This window comes from Lissotriton helveticus, chromosome 1_1 (genome assembly GCF_964261635.1).
Source record: "Lissotriton helveticus chromosome 1_1, aLisHel1.1, whole genome shotgun sequence".
Lineage (NCBI taxonomy): Eukaryota > Metazoa > Chordata > Amphibia > Caudata > Salamandridae > Lissotriton > Lissotriton helveticus.
In genome coordinates, this window is record NC_136057.1 from 1,579,098,531 (window position 1) to 1,579,118,105 (window position 19,575).

The window sequence follows — 19,575 nt, forward strand, 5'->3', positions numbered from 1 at the left end:
CTCCTTTCTCTTTCTTTACCTTTCTTCCCCTTTCTGCACTTCTCTTGCTTCTTTCTGCACCTCTCTTGCATCTTTCTGCACCTCTGTTGCCTTTTTCTTTACCTCACTTGCTTCTTTCTGCACCCCTCTTCCCTCTTTCAGCACCTCTGTTCATTCTTTCTGTACTTCCCCCTGGTTCTTTCTGCATGGCTGTTGCTTCTTTCTGCACCTCTCTTGCCTCTTTCTGTACCCTTCTTCCCTCTTTCTGCACCTCTCTTGCCTCTTTCCGCACCTCTCTGGCCTCTTTCTGCACACATAGGTCTACTTTTAAACTGACCTCAGGCTCAGCAGTGCACTTATGCAAGTGCAGAAAAGGGCTGGTGGCACCTAAACTGCCATGCCCTGTTATATGCTAGGGACTTAGATGTAGTGTTAATCCCCCTGCCCTATTATGTATTATGGCCTTACAGAGGAGGCCATGCCAATCACATGGGTACCCCAACCCATAGTGTACCCTACTGTATGTAGGTGTTTTCACTGTATTTTATGTGTCTTTCAGCGGTAAACAGTCATAATATCGATTCCAAAATAAAGAATGGACATAATATCGAAGTAAAAATATAGAATGGACAAAATATCGAATGGACACAATATAGTGGTTAAAAATATCGAATTTAAGGTAAGTAATATCGATTTTCCAAATATAGAAGTCAAAATATCGAAGTATACAATATAGGCATTAAATATATCGATTTTTTAATAATATCAATTATTTTAAAGTGTTGTGTATGTTAGTATATGTGTGAAAAGTGTATATTAGTTTTTGTAATGTATGTTTAATGTATTTTAAGTAATGAATTTTATGTTATTTAATTTTTGCGTAATTTAATTCTGTAGTGGGTTGTGGGTTTATAGGGGAATAGGGTGGGAAGTAATTTAATTATATTAAATTATATATTAATTTTTAGCAATTATTATTAATTTTTAATTAAATTTTGCTTTCTAGTTCTGAAGCGGGTTGTGGGTTTATAGGGGAATAGGGTGGGAAGTAATTTAATTGTAATTAATTAAATATTTTTATTTATTTATTGGTATTCATTTTGAATTTATTGTTATTTTTTAATTGGTAATTAATTTTTATTAATTGCCTATTAATTTGTATTAATTGATTATTTGTTAATTATTTTAATTTTCTAAATTGATTTTCTGTAGCGGGTTGTGGGTTTATAGGGGAATAGGGTGGGAAGTAATTTAATTGTAATTAAGTAAATACTTTTTTTCATTTATTGGTATTGATTTTAAATTTATTGTAAATTAATTTTTAATTGGTAATTAATTTCTATTAATTGGCAATTACTTTTTATTAATTGGTAATTATTTTGTATTAATTAAATATTTGATAATTTTGATAATTGTATTAATGTATTTTCTGTAGTGGGATGTGGGTTTATAGGGGAATAGGGTGGGAAGTAATGTAATTGTAATTAATTACATATTAAAAATACTTTTTGTGTATTGATAATTAATGTACTGTTAATTTTTAATTGGTAATAATTTTTATTATTCATTCGTTTCTGTTATTGAAAATTAATTAGTTGTTAAATAATTATGAATAGGTTATTAATTTTTAATAACAAATATGTAGTTGTATTTCTAATTAATTATTACATAATATTAAATTGGTTATTAATTTTAATTAATGTTTTATTGGTATTGATATTTAATTTATTTTTAATAATATATTAAATCATTACTTTCCCTACTGTTAAACTCACTGGAGTGGGAATAGTAATTTTCACCCTCCCGCTATCCAACGCTTTCCCTACTGTTGCACTCTCTGGAGTGGGAATAGTATTTTTTACCCCTACGCTATCCAATGCTTTCCCTACTGTTGTACTCTCTGGAGTGGAAATAGTAATTTTTACCCTTCCAATATTCAACGCTTTCCCTACTGTTGCACTATCTGGAGTGGGAATAGTAATTTTTACCCCTACGCTATCCAACGCTTTCCCTACTATTGCACGCTCTGGAGTTGGAATAGTAATTTTTACCCTCCCGCTATCCAACGCTTTCCCTACCGTTGCACTCTCTGAAGTGGGAATAGTAATTTTTACCCTTATGCTATCCAACACTTTCTCTACTGTTGCACTCACTGGAGTGGGAATAGTATTTTTTACCCCTACGCTATCCAACACTTTCCCTACTGTTGCACTCTCTGGAGTGGGAATAGTAATTTTTACCCCTACGCTATCCAATGCTTTCCCTACTGTTGTACTATCTGGAGTGGAAATAGTAATTTTTACCCTTCCAATATCCAACGCTTTCCCTACTGTTGCACTCTCTGGAGTGGGAATAGTACTTTTTTACCCCTACGCTATCCAACGCTTACCCTACTGTTGCACTCACTGGAGTGGGAATAGTATTTTTTACCCTCCCGCTATCCAACGCTTTCCCTACTGTTGCACTCTCTGGAGTGGGAATAGTAATTTTTACCCTTACGCTATCCAACGCTTTCCCTACTGTTGCACTCACTGGAGTGGGAATAGTATTTTTTATCCCTACGCTATCCAACGCTTTCCCTACTGTTGCACTCTCTGGAGTGGGAATAGTAATTTTTACCCCTACGCTATCCAAAGCTTTCCCTACTATTACACTCTCGGAGTGGGAATAGTATTTTTTACCCCTACGCTATCCAACGCTTTCCCTACTGTTGCACTCACTGGAGTGGGAATAGTATTTTTTACCCCTACGCTATCCATAGCTTTCCCTACTGTTGCACTCACTGGAGTGGTAATATTAAATGTTACCCTCCTGCTATCCTACGGTAAAATATTGTACATTTTTTATTAATAACTTAAATTAATTATATCTTGATTTTAAGGTTGAGTATTTTTAAGTATGTTTTAGTTAATTATATTTATTATTTCATTAATTTTAAATTACTTTTAAGACATTTAAAAAAATTCGATATTTTGACTGACTATATTTTTTACAGACTATATTTTTTTGGATTCAATATTTTTGTACTTACCTGTTTGTGGATAGGAATTCGATATTTTGGCATTCTATATTTTGGTGACTATATTTTGGTAAGTCTATATTTTGTCATTCTATATTAAGTCAGGGATCCTCTTTCAGCATAGCACTGGCTCCGGGCCTGGTTAGGCAGAGCCCAGGGTCAGTCAGAGTCAGTTACAACCAGTAGCAGTCAGCAGAAAGTTGGGGGTGCCCATGGCACAGGATGCCTTTGCAACAAGGCCTCTTTTTACACCTCTGTTGGTTCTTTCTGCATATCTCATGCTTCTTTCTGCACCTTTCTTCCTCTTTCTCGACTTCTGTTGCCTCTTTCTAAATTTGTCTCTTTTCTTTCTGCACCTTTCTTTCTCTTTCTGCACATGTTCTACCTCTGTAGGCAGAGTTAGAAATTAGCATTTAAAAAACCTTAGAAATTCAATAAAAAAAACATAGGTTTCAGGTAAATTATATTTAGAAATTAGCATTTAAAAAACCTTTGATGTTCACTGAAAAAAAACATAGGTTTCAGGGACGTTATAGTCAGAAATTAGCATTTAAAAATGTAAAAATCCATAGAAATGTACTGAAAAAAACACAGGTTTCAGTGACGTTATTGTTAGTTGGACATTTCATCAGTGATGTCACTGACCATGTCATGAGTGATGTAATATGTGATGTCATCAGCAGTGCATTGCGGGGGTGCGAGCTATAGTTAGCTCAACTAACTATAACGGCCAAAGTTCTCTGGTTTTGTACGAGTGAAATGTCCAACTAACTATAACATCACTGAAACCTGTGTTTTTTTTGTGAATATATATAAACCTCCAAGATGCAGGACGGGACAGGCACTTGCAGGGTCAATATTGAAATGTATTGATCAGCATGCAAATGTGTTTCGACCATTATGCCTTTCTCAGTGCTCACTGTGTTTGGAGAGACTTATGCAGCAGTTACTTTTAAATTAGCCAGCTGTGCTCTCATTAGGAGATTGAAATTAGACACAAAGTAGGGAACTGGCCTCCAATTAAAATACTTGATTCACAATCGTCATATCGACAATGTTCAGTCCTCATTGTATAAACACCCTGAATGAGCTGCCATCTATATTCCTCGTTGCTAGTAGTTGCCATTCAGCTGGAGCAACTCACAGTTCAATGCACCCATCACTTATGTGTCTCCTCGCAACAATACAATCCTGTAATTTCCCATGCCTGCTGCAGGCAATGACATAGGAAATCCCTTGCCACATTTCCACAGGAGTTGTGCCAAATGTCCATACTTTCCCCAGAATTAATTATCTGTTGACCTGGAGTCAAGGAATATCAGTCGCAGCCCATTCACAGCATTCATACAAGGAGAACTAAACATTGTTGATTGATATGTGGCAACCATAATGAGTATTTTGGGTGTTCAGGCAAATGTCGATGCATGACAAAGATTGGTTATTGTTTTAATATCTTGAACACTATAGATTGAAGAATGCATTTTGGTGTTTATGTGAAAATGGTACATACTAATATGGCGATTGCGAATCAAGAATTTTTCCTTAGATGGCTAGCCCCCTCCTTTGTGCTGAATAAGTGGCTGTTTGTTAAAGTGAGTTGGTGTGTGAGTGGCTGTATTGGGAAGTGAGTGTCTGTGTAAATAGCTGTATGGGTGAGTGAGCGGATGTGGGAGTGCTTGTATGGATGTGTGTGCATGGGTATGTAAGTGGTTGTACGGGTATGTCAGTCAGTGTGTGAATGCTTATATGGGTGAGTGAGTGGCTGTATTGCGAGGCTGTATGGGTGAGTGAGTGGGTGTGTGAGAGGCTGTATAGGTGAATAAGTTGGTATGTGAGTAGCTGTATTGGTGATGGTGTGGCTGTGTGAGTAGCTGTATATGACTGGTTGTATTAGTAGCTCTATGAAAGAGTGAGTGGTTGTGTGACTACTTGTATAGGTCTATGAATGTGTCTTTGAGTGGGTATGTGATGATGTATGAGAGGTTATATAGCAGTGTGAGATGGTGTTTGAGTGGATCTGTCAATGATGTCATCAGTAATGTCATTTGAGATGTCATCAGTAATGTTACTGACCATATCATGAGTTATGTAAGGTTATGAGCAGTGCATTGCAGGGTATAAGTTATAGTTAGCACAGGTAACTGGTGAATTTAACTGGTTTTGTATGGGAGAAATCAGAATCTATCTATAACGCCCCTGTAACCTTTGGTCCAAACTCTGGAGAACAACTTTCTGCGCAAGTTGGTCCAGGTCCCCCAGCCCGCCCCAGCTTTTTACGTACATGCGGTATTAGGGCTTGATTATGTCTCAAACCTAATTGTCCTAAACCCGCTTTTGTGCTGGATAACGGTTTGGAGCAGGGGGAAGCTTAAGTTAAGTCAGTAGATTATTGATGACCAGGTATTGAGCATTCCATGGGTAGCCCATGTAAAGGCATCTTTTTTTCTCTAGGTAGGCCTGAAATGTTTTTGAACCCAACTGCTCTCTCTGCCCATGAGTCGGGGAATGTTAAAAGACAGTTTATGGAATACTCATGCTTAGAGAGATAAAACCTAGAACTCCAGAAGCCAGCAGCTAAGGGCCACATGCTTTTAAAGACTGTTCAGGGGGTGGAGCCCTACCTGGGCCTGGTTTGCCCGCAGCATGATAGGTTCTTACTGGGCAGGTTTAGGTTTAATCAACGGGATCATATTTTGGCCTCACCGCACAGGTGGGCCCGGCCGGAGATAGGAAAATCCTGTGGCTGAGACAATGTGTCACCAGAGGATCTGGTTCACTTTACAATGTTGTGCTGTTATTATAGTTGCCAAGGAAGTATTTTTTAATCCCTTTGCTCAAATCATTGCACTTTAATCAATTTAGGCCTGCCTTGTTGTATTAACAGATGCTACCTACGGTCCAGGTAATTTTTATTGTTTTATCCTTTTTACGGGCTGTTTGGGCATCGAGGGAATCTAGACCTGATTAATTGTTTTATGTGTTTCCTGTTTTTACAAGCACCTGTACTGTTTGCCTTTTTATTGTCTTATTGTGTTTCCTGTTTTCATAAGCAACTGTACTGTTTGTCTTTTTACTGTCTTGTGATGAACTTGATTTTATTGCATGGAGTTGCACTCTTTTACAGTGACTTTATTTGCCGAATAAAGAAGTATTGATTGATTGAACACAAAGACTGCTGTTTGGTGTATATGTGAACATGAGACATACTAATATCCAAGCCTAACTATAATGTCCCTGTAATCTTTGGTTATTTCAGTGAATTTCCAAGTTTTATTTTAATGCTGTTTGCTAATTATAAAGTCTCTGTAACCTTTGGCTTTTGAGTAAATTTCTAAGTTTTTTTTCCAATTTTATTTCCTAACTGCAACCTGTAACCTTTGTGAGTGTGTGAGTGGGTGCATGAGTGCCTCAGTGGGTGTGAAAGTAAGTGTCTCAATGGGTGTCTGAGTGGGTGTGAGAGTGTCTGTGTTGGTCTGGGAGTGGCTGCTTAAGTGTCTCACAAGGTGTGTAAGTGGATCTGTTAGTATCTGAGTGGGTCTGTGAGTAAGTGCATGAGTGTCTGAGTGGATATCTGAGTGGGTGCAGGAGTGTCTGAGTGGATCTGTGAGTGGGTGTGACAGTGTCTGAGTGGGTTTGTGAGTGTGTGAGTCAGTCTGTGAGTGAGTATATTAATGTATTAGTGGGTCTGTGAGTGGGTGCATGAGTCTCTGAGTGCACATGTGAGTCAGTGTGTGAGTCTCAGAGTAGACCTGTGAGTGGGTTTGAGAGAGTGTGACTGGTTCTGAGAGGGACTGTTAGTGGGTGTACATGTCAGAGTGGGTCTGTGAGGGGGTGCATGAGTGTCTGAATGGGTCTGTGAGTGGCTGTGAGAGTGTCTGAGGGGTTCTGTGAGTGGGTACATGTGTGCCTAAGTGAGTGTGTGCGTAGGTTTGAGAGTGTCTGTGTGCATCTGTGAGTGGGTGCATGAGTGTATGAGTGGGTCTGTCAGTGGGTTTGTGAGTACCTGAGTTTTGAGTGGATATCCAAGTCTCTGAGTGGTCGTTAGTAGCTGTGTCAGTGACTGGGCTAGAACAGAACCACACCTACCCCTTTATCCAAAAAGAGTGCACATTTTTCCACAAAAGATCTACCCAAGTGGAGTATTTTCTACTAGTTAAATACTAAGTGCTACCTCCTTGGATTAATGTCCAGTGTGTATCCAACACTACAGCTGTGTAATGGAGCATGAAGAAATGTCACCAGTGATCATTTGTGTACTTTGACAATGTGATTGTTCCTTGCTCGTCCTTATCCAGAAACTTGTGATAACATGAATCTTCCTATAGAGAAGATGATGAAAGTACAAAGTGGTAAATCTCCACCAAACAAGGGTCCTCCTTCTTAGCTATATGAAGTAAATTCTTCTTTCTTTGGTGTAGATGTTCTCATGTTTCTCAGCATCAAGAATACACCACCAGAATTTGTGGGAAATGCGCCGTAGTTGACTTTTTGGTAAGGTATCCATCATCCTGACAAAAGGCAGGAAGGCCTGTGCATACACATAGTAATTTTAATGGGAAAACCATGGCATCTGCTCCCACCAGGAGAGAACAAGAAAGAATCCACTTGTCACAGTCACATACAGATTGCGCTCCAATAGATCAATGATTGATTCACAACCACAAGGGATGTCACATTGTCTTTCAATGTGGAATTGCAGCGAAAACACACTTGCTTTGCCTTTGCCAAGCCCAGGAGTTCGGATCATTTGTCCTTTACATAAGTGGAGCTTTAACTGGGGCACCTGCTATGTTTATATTTGTAAGTGCTTCCTGTTGAGGTTTATTTGCTGTGACATAAACATCATGGCCAGAATGAGAGCTCACCTGCCCGTTTATCCAACTGGATTCCACAGTTTTGCACGCAAATGTCTACCCAATTGGAGTACTTTCTACTGGTTACTTAGTAAGTTTGACCTTTTTGGGTAAATGTCAAGTGTCTATTCTACACTACAGCTATGTTATGTACAACAAGGAAATGTCTCCAGCGACCTTGTGTGCATTTAGCAATGTGTTTGTTCCTTGTGCAACTTTATCCCCCAAGGCTCTCTGGGTGGCCTTGTCCCACTCAATGTGCTATTTCACATGGCCTCCCCCCAAATCATTAATGAGCCCTGGGTGGGGGGGGGTTTGTCCCAGGGCAAGCTCAGTCTTGTTTTTTCAAGTTTTTATGCACATTTGTGAATTTCACAATTTCTTAACAACCCTTTTTTTTAAATGTGCTGCTGGGGTTTCTCTGAGACCCAAAACCAGAGCTAGAGGGTTAGGGTATTCCTACCCTGCCCCCTTTTAGTTTTCTAATTTCTTTGGGTACTCAGCTGAAACATAGCTGTTTGCGGGCTGGCAGGGGCCGTGGGGGTCCTGATGTCATCAGCGATGTCATTTGAGATGTCATCAGTGATGTCACTGACCATGTCATGAATGATGTAATATGTGACATCCTCAGTGGATTGCGGGTGCGCGAAATATAGTTAGTACAACTAACTATTTAGGAGCAATTTCAATGGTTTTGTATGAGTGAAATGTCCAGCTAACTATAACACCCCTAAAACTTATAGTTTTTTGAGTGAATTTTAAAGGTTTTTTAAATGCGAATTCCTAACTATATAAGGCCTGAAACCTGTGTTTTTTTCAGTGAATTTCAAAGGTTTTTTAAATGCTAATTCCTAGCAATATAAGGCCTGAAACCTATGGTTTTTTCAGTGAATTTGCAAGGTTTTTAAATGCTAATTCATAACTATATAAGGCCTGAAACCTATTTTTTTCACAGTGAATTACAAAGTTTTTTTTAATGCTAATTCCTAACTATATAAGACCTGAAAGCCCACCAGGAATCTCCAGTATGCGCCAGGGGACTGCATTGCAGAGAGGTGTAATGAAGCCACGCCCCTTTTTTTGCACCTCTCTGCAACGCAGCCCCCGTGCATGTTTGAAGAGGGGGAACTAATTCCCCTTGCATACTGGGGGCCCCTGGGGGCCAACTAGCCCACTTGGCACCTCCAATGTGCACCAGGGGGCTGCATTGCAGAGGTGTAATGAGGCTATGCCCCTTGTTACACCTCTCTGCAAAGCAGCCCCCTGGTGCGTTTGCAGAGGGGGAACTAATTCCCCTTGCATACTGGGGGTCCCTGGGGGCCAACTAGCCCACCAGGAGCCTCCAGTATGCGCCAGGGGGCTGCATTGCAGAGAGGTGTAATGAGGCCACGCTCTTTTTTACACCTCTCTGCAACGCAGCCCCCGTGCATGTTTGAAGAGGGGGAACTAATTCCCCTTGCATACTGGGGGTCCCTGGGGGCCAACTAGCCCACCTGGAACCTCCAGTATGCACCAGGGGGCTGCATTGCACAGAGGTGTAATGAGGCTATGCCCCTTTTTACACCTCTCTGCAACGCAGGCCACTGGCGCGTTTGCAGAGGGGGGACTAATTCCCCTTGCATACTGGGGGTCCCTGGGTCCTATCTGCAAAAACCCCGATATTCCGAACGATTTAAAATGACTTTTCTTGAGAAACATTTGGATTTGGATTATCATGTCCTATACTTTGGAATTTTTGAAAGACTGACTTTGAGGATGCTATAAATTACTCAAGTCTGCCCGAATTGTGTGGGTAAAATTGATACCTAGTCACTTTGAATAAGAATGTACTTACGTCTCGTCTAACATTTGGAAGAAATATCTAGTTATATGACAACAGGATACCGACATAACTTGAAGGAAATAAGAATGGCCTGAAGAAGTTCTGTTGTACAGAACGAAACACGTCAGCTGGCTGTGGTACATAAACTTAAGGAAAATAAAAGCATTTGAATATACACCAAGATTCAGCGCTTCAATAAGGACTCTAAGTGATATGATTTGATTGGACTTATTGTGCAAGTGGTGCTGTGCCAAACTTTGGAATATTCTCCACTACTCTCTACTACTTACTCTCTACTACTCCACTACTCTCTAATACTCACTCTCTACTACTCATTCTCTACTACTCTACTACTCTCTACTACTCACTCTACTATTCACTCTACTACTCTCTACTACTCACTCTCTACTACTCTCTCTCTACTACTCTCTACTACTCACTCTCTTCTACTCACTCTACTACTCACTCTTTACTACTCTCAACTACTCTCTACTACTCACTCTCTACTGCTCTCTACTACTAACTCTACTACTTACTCTCTACTACTCTCTACTACTCACTCTCTACTACTCACTCTCTACTACTCTCTACTACTCACTCTACTATTCACTCTACTACACTCTACTACTCACTCTTTGCTACTCTCTCTACTGCTCTCTACTACTCTCTACTACTCACTCTCTACTCTCTATTACTCACTCTCTACTCTCTACCTCTCGACCTCTCTCTACTTCTCTCTCTACTAGTCTCTACCTCTCTACCTCTACCTCTCTACCTCTACCTGTCTACCTCTACACCTCTACCTCTCTACCTCTCTCTACACGCACACATATACACATATATATATGCTTATATATGCATATGCATTTATATATGTATGTGTATATATATATACATACATATATAAACATATATATTCTGCATATCTATATAAATACAAATATAAATGCATGCATACATGGCATTCAGGTGTGCCATACCTTTGTAATAAGTAGGACTGTTAGCGCTCTAGTTGTTCTTTAGAACACTCTGGGACATTCTGTCATTGGGCTATACTTGGGCTTCATCTGGGTGATATTTGGTCTACATTTGGGCTCTTTTGTCTCTGGTGGCCTGGTCTTGGGAGACTGCATGTCAGATTATTTTTAATAAAATAGAAGAGGATTTGAGAAGTCACTCAAAATGTGCCCTAATTTTTCTTTCTGAAGCACTAATCATACTTTCTATGGCAAAATGAACCCCCTCATGTTGTTCCTTTTCAAATTAAATGTTTTCAGACTTACCACTTCATTCCAATCAAGATGGCTTCTGGTGTGCCATACTTTTGTCATAAGTAAGACTGTTAGCGCTCTAGTTGTTCTTTAGAACACTCTGGGACATTCTGTCATTGGGCTATACTTGGGCTACATCTGGGTGATATTTGGGCTACATTTGGGCTCTTTTGTCTCTGGTGGCAATCTTGGGAGACTTCATGTCAGAATGTTTTAATGAAATAGAAGAGGATTTGAGAAATCACTCAAAATGTGCCCTAATTTTTCTTTCTGCAGCACTAATCATAGTTTCTATGGCAAAATATACCCTCTCATGTTGTTCCTTTTTAAATTAAATGTTTTAAGAGTTACCACTTTATTCCAATCAAGATGGCTTCAGGTGTGCCATACCTTTGTAATAAGTAGGACTGTTAGCGCTCTAGTTGTTCTTTAGAACACTCTAGGAGGCTGCAGTAGAACACAAAGGAATCAACTGACAGTCTCTGCCCTTGTTGTATGTACATGTTTTACTGAGAATGTCAGACTTCATTCTCACATGACTGAGAAAGATAATGTGAATTTACAGAACATATGCTTTCAGTTTAGCTTATAGATCCCCTTCCAAACCACTGTGGGAAAAGCATGAGATAATAGTTTTCTTTCAAACATGATTCATGATATCCCAGCAGAAGGCTTTTGCACATGGTAAAATCACCTTAGAACAAACTACAATTCCTAAAATGAGTATGGTACCATCAACAAATGATTTATAATGTAACTATTAACTACAATGCTTTTTAATGAGGTGCTATTGATAGAGCGCGCGAGGCCACTCGACCAATAATTTTCGCCGTTTCCGGCTTCAGGGCCCATATACTTTCAAATCACCATATACATTGACCAGGTGACTTCACGAGCTCTACCAATTTGTGTGTGTGTGTTCCCTACTATTATTTCTCAGTGCACCCGACTTACCATCCACCGATGCGGGTACCTAATGACCACAATGAATCAGGGAGCTAGCTGTAAAGGAAAGGCAGCAAAATACAAACCCAACCAATAACATTCAAAATACTGTTGAAATGACCACGGACAACGGGAAGTTTTAAAATGTTTATCTAAAGTTCAATTGCTTCATGCAGAAGGTACATCAGAATAAGGCAATCAATAACCAAGATAATGTAAATAATGTAACTATAGAGAAATAACGACAGAGTAATCATTGAAATACTGATATAAAATGTAACGAGAAGATACTATGCTATTCAGAAATATTTAAGCATGGGCAGACTATATGTATGTATAACTACAGGAGGGCCTATAAAGAGTAACACGCTTCACTTAAGGTGAACGGGCCTTTAAACAGTCTAGGCAATGAGGTTCTAGACCATATCAGAAAATGACAAACTGCAATGCAAAATATAATTTCTAACAAGTGAGAAGACATAAGAACAAACTTATGGAAAATGCAAATGACTTTCAATAGTTGCGGAAAGACATGGAAAAATAACATATGCAATGGGAAACTTTATTGAAGCAAAAGTTAGAAATTCAGAAGGTGCAAGATTTTAAGAGGTTCAGAGCAATATTTACCTAGAATGGTGTGGAAACCAAACCCTGGCCACGGGTCAGTTAAGGACAGGAAACCCTCAAGGAAGGATACCCCTCAAAGGACAGCAGGTGCAGAATGGACACCCCGGACAGGACAGGATACCCTCGGATTAGGAATCAGGACAGGACCTCAGGACAGGACAGCAAACCCTCAGACAGGACCGCTCAGGACAGGACCGGAACCCACAGTTCGGAAGCAACGCCTGCGCTCCACCCGCTCTGCAGCTATCGATCAAGACCCCGATTGGGTCAGCGAACTCCCAGCAAAGTGCTTCGCCAGCACTTTTAAGGTTCAGTAGAACCTTAGTCTATGGTCAATTTCGGACAGAGTGCTCCGCAGCGCTCTGTATCTTCAGTCACCTATTGAGTACGATGGGTCAGTGACAGGTCAGCTAAACCAGACAAGTCGGACGGTTCCCTAGGTGAACCCAGGGTAGATATACAGTTTGGGGACAGTGTACCACCCCCCAATGTTGCAAAGTGTCAGAATCCCTCAATTTCGATTGGTCCTAAGGTAGGATTTGGGTAACACACCAATCACAATGCAATATTTCAAGCCTGTATTTGCATGTTTGGGCACCGCCTAGAAAGATTGGGGTTCCCATGAGAAGCTACACGGCAAGCAGTAGCACAATATTACATTGTAACATATAAGGAGCCACATTCGCTGTTCTCGCAGGGCAGAGGTGACTTTCTCAGGAGCATCTCGCCCATCGCTGCCAACTGGCTATTTTCCATCAGTCAAGGTCTGCTGTGCCTCAGAGTTTGCGCAGGCGCAGAAGGGACCTCCAATATGGCTCTCCTCTCTCTCAGACCCCCATTCCCCGCGGTACATGAAAAGTAAGCGAAAACAAATTAATACATAATAATGTCATCATGAAAACACATCACAGGGTTTGTACTTTCTACTTATCATCATAAAATATACTTATGCAGTTTAAATGTTAGCTACATGGATACAGGCACAAGAGCAGTGGCACGAGCAGTACCACATGATGGGCACAGCTATGCATTACGCATGCGCATAAATTTCCCTCCACTTCTGCAGACGCGTCAGGACACGTGAGTGTGGCTGACGCATGCGCAGTAACTAAAATACAAGCGGCGGCCATATTAAAGGACACGGATTAAATGCATTAGAAATACACATAGGCAAGCTTCGTACTTTTACTCAAAACTTAATATAAATGTTAGTAAGACGTACATTTGTTACTTTATTACACATACACGAGGTTCATGACTTCAGCAAGTCCGCAAATTATGCGAAGCTTTGCTTCATCAATCCCCTCTTTGATGATATTTACTATCATCACAAACTAAATGGAACCAGATGCCAACTTTCTTTCACACTTTATACACCTCTATTTCTTCCAACAATCGTTCCAACTTCTCTCTTTCAGTTCTGGTAGGGTGAGAAGTCTTCACCTTCTTGTATATCTGATCATTCACTTCTTCCAATTCAATCTCATCCACACTCCGTTTCAACCCTCTTGCATTTACCTCGTGCTTCTTGGTGCGCTTGCGGCATTTACAACAGATAAAAATGAGAAATATGATAAGACCTATAATACCAATTGGCATCAGTATTTTGAACAATAAGCTTTTACCTACGCTAGCAAGCCAATGACCTACATTTGAGAGACCATCTACCAGTCTCTTCCAGGCACTATCAACCTCGAGTGGTTTGAGTTCCTTTGTCAAATTAGTAATGTTTTTCACATATCTTTTGATCTGTACACTTTTATCCGGAATATAAGTGCAACAATGTTGCGCCTTCAACATCCGGCAGACTCCGCCCTCTTTCGCTAATAAGGTGTCAAGAGCAAGTCGATTCTGCAAAACCATTGATCTGATCGCAACCATTTCGGTATTGACCAGCAGAAATCCATGAGCTGTCTCAGTAGACAAGACATCCACTATAGTAGACAATTTACAAATTCTGTGAGTGTTCAGAACCACTCCCACTCCAGGTATCAGTGCACTGAAAATACTACCCATAATTTCACCTATACTTTCTCTTTTACTACGCACTAAGCCATTAGTATCTTCATTGCTTCCAGCTTTTCCATTCACATGATATATTTTCGGGAAGACAATGCCAAAATAGCAGCTTCCATACCAGTGATCCGGCAATTTGAAATAAGCCTTGTCCCCACAAATATAATAAATTCCAGGAAACACAGGCTCTGACCCATTTTTGAAACCCCAACCTCCAATTACCTTGTAATTATGTTCGCATTCACTGGAACCAATGAAAACATTATTATAATAGCTAGTCTTCTCGCGATGAAGACATAGCTTGCCTTTCTTTTCAAAATCCAGCAACAGAGCAGGTCCCGCACCACCATTTGAGGTGCCTTCCATGTTCTCTGCCCACTTTGGCTTTTTCTGACTTTCGTCATTAGCCTTCTTTTGTATTTTAATTCTTCTTTTCTCTGCCATGTTCAGGAACATCTTGTCCTGTTCACGCAAAGAACAAGTCAAGTTATCTCTGTGTGCATCAGCTATGTCAATGTTACCTATGGTCAAAAAGTAGTCTCCCATATATCTTATGGTGTCGCTTTTGGTATGTACAGGATTCAAGTTCCCACGTATAGGAAGTTCAGAAAAGATCACGTCATTATTAGAGTAATAGTACTGTAACGGTCCTCTTTTGTAAAATAAACTAGCTAAAATGCTACAGGAGATTCCATATGTCAATGGCAAGTGATGGTATGTCACGCCTTCAGCCACAGAGGTAGGTAGCTTCATGCAGACATAGCAATCTTCAATTTCCATAGTCTCTACATAGTGTATTAACAAATTTGCAAAAACATTTAAGTGTGTCCTGTTCTTAATTCCATGATAATGTAGTCCTCCCTCATCTGATGCTTCTAAGTTTTGCTTTGTTTGTCTCAGTGCTCTCTCATGTCTCGCTACACTCTGTGTTGTCAACTCCTCACTGTCAGTATTTATAATTTCAGTAGGGACAATGTTAGTGTCTTTACTTACAGTAAAGGGTATAAAGATTGTTAGTCCTATCCAGATTACTATCAGTACTACTATACTACATATACACACCTTGCAGCACGTCTTGCAACGACTGCAACTAGGTCTACCATTCACAGTTGAATCAGACATTTCGGCTCAGAAGAAGTTTCTCGACCCCTCTTTGTGTCTTTTACACAACTAGCTTACTTTGTGCAAATTCACGGTGGTTCGTCTGCTTCTTCAGCAGAGTACTCAGGGACGGGCTCTCCGTCGCTTACGTCAGTTATATCAAGATCTTCAAGTTCTTCCAAAACGAGTGTCCATTCAGGAGACTTGTACTTTTTGTTTTGTCTTTTTATTCGTTCACTCCTTCTTTTGGAAGGGTTTTCTTCTTGCTCTGCTATCCGCGCACTTCTCCTTGCTTCTGCACGTTTTTCTTCCACCGTCTTTATCCTTAGCCTTAATTTCTTTATGAACCTAGGCTCAAGGTTGTTTCTTTTCTTAAGTCTCTTAGTTGGTACTTGAACTTCACCTTCTTCTCTTATCCTCTTGTTCTCTTTCGCTTGTGGCAATTCTGCTTCACTTTCTTCTTCTTCTTCCCCTATCTGGTTAGTTCCAGGGCTAGCATCGAATTCTTCTGCCTGGTTACTAATCTGGCCTTGTTCAGGAATATTTTGTTTTTGGCTTTCGATTGTCTCTGTTTCTGTTTCTGTTTCTGTTTCCTGAACCCGTTCTTCTAACCCTATCTGATCCTGTTCAAGCACTTCGATCTCTTTATTTTCTTCTGCTCGAACTATCACTCTATGTCTAAGCTGTCCCTTGTCCACATCAGGAGTTAGCGGTGGTGTATCGAACACCTGTTCTGTCCCTGTCTGACCTTCTCCTTCCTCAGTTTTGATGTGAATCTCAAGCGGCTGAGGTTCTTCGCCTGTGCCTTGCTTTTCCTGACTAGTCCACTCTCTACCTTCACAAAGTCGCTCTCTTATTCGGATGGGATCTTCGGTCAGATCAATCATCGGTATCCATTCTTCTGGCCATATGCTTGGCAGCTCGTCATCAGCTACTCCTGGCTCAGCTTCCTGGACCTCTTCAGCAGGCTGGATTCTCGGCAGTTCGTAGTCAACTACTCCTGGGCCAACGTCTGCTGTTCCTGCAGCCTGACTGGTGCTGGGCTGTTCGTTGTCAGCTGCTTCTGGTCTGGCTCCTGCAGAGTCCTCTGCTGGATGCCCTTCTTCTTCAAGTTCTTTGTCTGGTAATACCTTCTGGGTGTGGCCAGCGTGGATCCACTGGGGAATACCTGCGACCTTCACTGCAGTGGTTGTTACCAGGATTACTTGGCGTTTCTTTCCCCACCTTGGTGCCAGACAGCATGATCGAGTGTGCTTCTTTATTTTTACCCAGTCTCCTGGAACCAAGTTGTGGAGAGGAGTCGTTGGATTGAGGATGCCGTCGTCTCCAATCTGGCGAGAGATAGAACGCACTTGGGGCCAGATGTAGGTAATTTTTATTTACCGACCTCTTAAATACCGAGTCACACCGACTCGGTATTTAAGAGGTCGGAAAATAAAAATACCGAGATGTAGGTAATTGCAGATGTGCAATTACCGAATCGGAAACAGTCGGTAATTTCCGATGTGGTAAATACCGACCAGTTAATGCCCATGCATTCCTATGGGCTTTGAAGCCCATAGGATTGATTGGGCATATACCGGTCGGTATTTACCACATCGGAAAATACCGACTGTCACAAGGGTGCAGGGGGTGTCACTTTGACACCCTCTGGCACCCCCAAAAGAGGCTCGGGTGCCATGTGGCAGGCATACCTGCCCTAAGGGCAGGTCTGCCTGTCATATGGCATAGGTGTGCATGCACACATGTGCATGCACACCAGAAACGGTATTTTACCATCAAGTAGTATTTGATGGTAAAATACCGATGTGGTACTGCTTGTGGGACTCAGAAGAGTCCCACCTACATACCAATTGTCCGGAATCAGTAATGATACCGACTCGGTATTTTACATACTCGGTAAATTTACCTACCGGTAAATTTACCGAGTCTGTAAATTACAGGGCCCTACATGTCAAATTGCTTTTACCGGGTGGTAACGGCCGAATTCGGCCGTTACCACCCGGTAAAAGCCTACCTACATCTGGCCCTTGGTCACCTAATCTTCTGCAGTATTCAAGCACCAAATCATCAGTAATACTCAACAGTTTGCTTCCTGGCACCCATGCTTGTCTCATCACTCTTCCCATAATGATTTCATGGGGACTTAGGCCTGTCTTGCGGTCAGGAACACTTCTCAGCCCTATCAGGACCAGGGGCAGGGCCTTCACCCAGGTCATGCCAGTTGCATCAGTCAGCTTTGCTAGTCTGTTTTTGATAGTTCCATTTACTTGTTCCACTACTCCAGAAGCCTCTGGATGATATGCACAGTGAAGTTTCTGTCTTATTCCAAAGGCCTTACAGAGTTCAGCCAGTATTTCATTCTGAAAATGTCCACCCTTATCTGATTCAATAATGAATGGCACCCCGAATCTAGGTATCAGTTCTTTTAGTAAACACTTCGCTACTGTCAGTGCGTCACTTTGGGGAGTAGGGTAAGCTTCTACCCATTTTGAAAATACGCAAACAATGACAAGTACATATCGCTTCCCTTCACAACGGGGCATGGTGATGAAATCAATCTGTATCCTTACAAAGGGACCCCCTGATCTCCCAATTTTGCTCAGTTCAACCATTGTCCTCTTGCCTGGGTTCATCTGTTGACATGACAGGCACCTCTGGCAGAGGGACTCTGCTACTTTCCTGAACTTCTTACTGTACCAAGTCTGTTGAAATACCAGAATCATGGCATCCCTACCAATGTGTGATCCTTCGTGTATTAATCTTGCCATTGTGCCAAGCAAGTGTCGGGGTAACACAGGCATACCAGTTGGGCCCAAAATGACACCATCCACACGTCTCGGTCTGCACCCATCCTCCTTCCATTTCTCTCTTTCTTGCCAAGGGGCCGACTCCTGCCACTCTCTCACTTCATCCCAAGTAGGCACTTCCTCAAACACTTGAAGTTGGCAGCTGGCTCCGATCCCCCCTCGTTTAGGATTAACGATATAGTGATCTCTGGCGCACCATTGGGCCACTCGATCAGCATAATCGTTTCCCATTGATATTTTGTCCATGCTCTTCTTATGAGCAACGCATTTTACCACTGCCAGTTCCTTGGGTAACTGGATGGCCTCTAAAAGGTCATGAACAACTTTTCCATTTCGAATGGGAGTACCTGAGGAAGTCAGGAATTCCCTCTGTAGCCACAATTGGCCAAAGTCATGCACAACTCCATAACAGTACTGACTGTCAGTATACACTGTTATGCGTAGGTTCTTCCCAATTTTGCAAGCTTTTATCATAGCAATCAATTCGGCTACTTGTGCAGACTTGATGTTATATAGGTAACCTGCTTCTTCAATTTTTGTTAAAGAGACTACTGCATAAGCAGCACTCAGGCCTCCTAGTTCATGTCTTAGACAGGAACCATCTACAAACAGTTCTTTATCATGCTCAGGCAATGGCGTTTCTTTTATGTCTGGGCGTGGTTTGGTGCTGAACTCTGTCAGATCAATGCAGTCATGTTCATCATCATCCCCACCTTCCATTTCCAGGGGGTCGGGGAGTAAAGTGGCAGGGTTCAGAATACCGCACCTAACAATGCTGACATTTGCTGCACCCACAAGAATCCTCTCGTATTTAGTCAGCCGACTAGGGGTGAGATACTGCGTTTTAGTTCTAGTCAATAAAATTACCACTCCATGTGAAACATACACAGTCACAGGATGTCCCATGACAATGGACTCACTCTGTTCTAAACTTGCGCGGGTAGCAGCTACTGCTTTCAGACAGCCTGGTAACCCAGCAGCTACTGGGTCCAAGGTGGCAGAGAAATAGGCCACAGGCCTTCTGGTCGTGCCATGTTCTTGAGTCAGGACTGACAAGGCGCAATTATCGCGAGTGTCACAGAATAGGGCAAACTCTTTGGAATAATCTGGCATTCCCAACGCAGGTGCTATA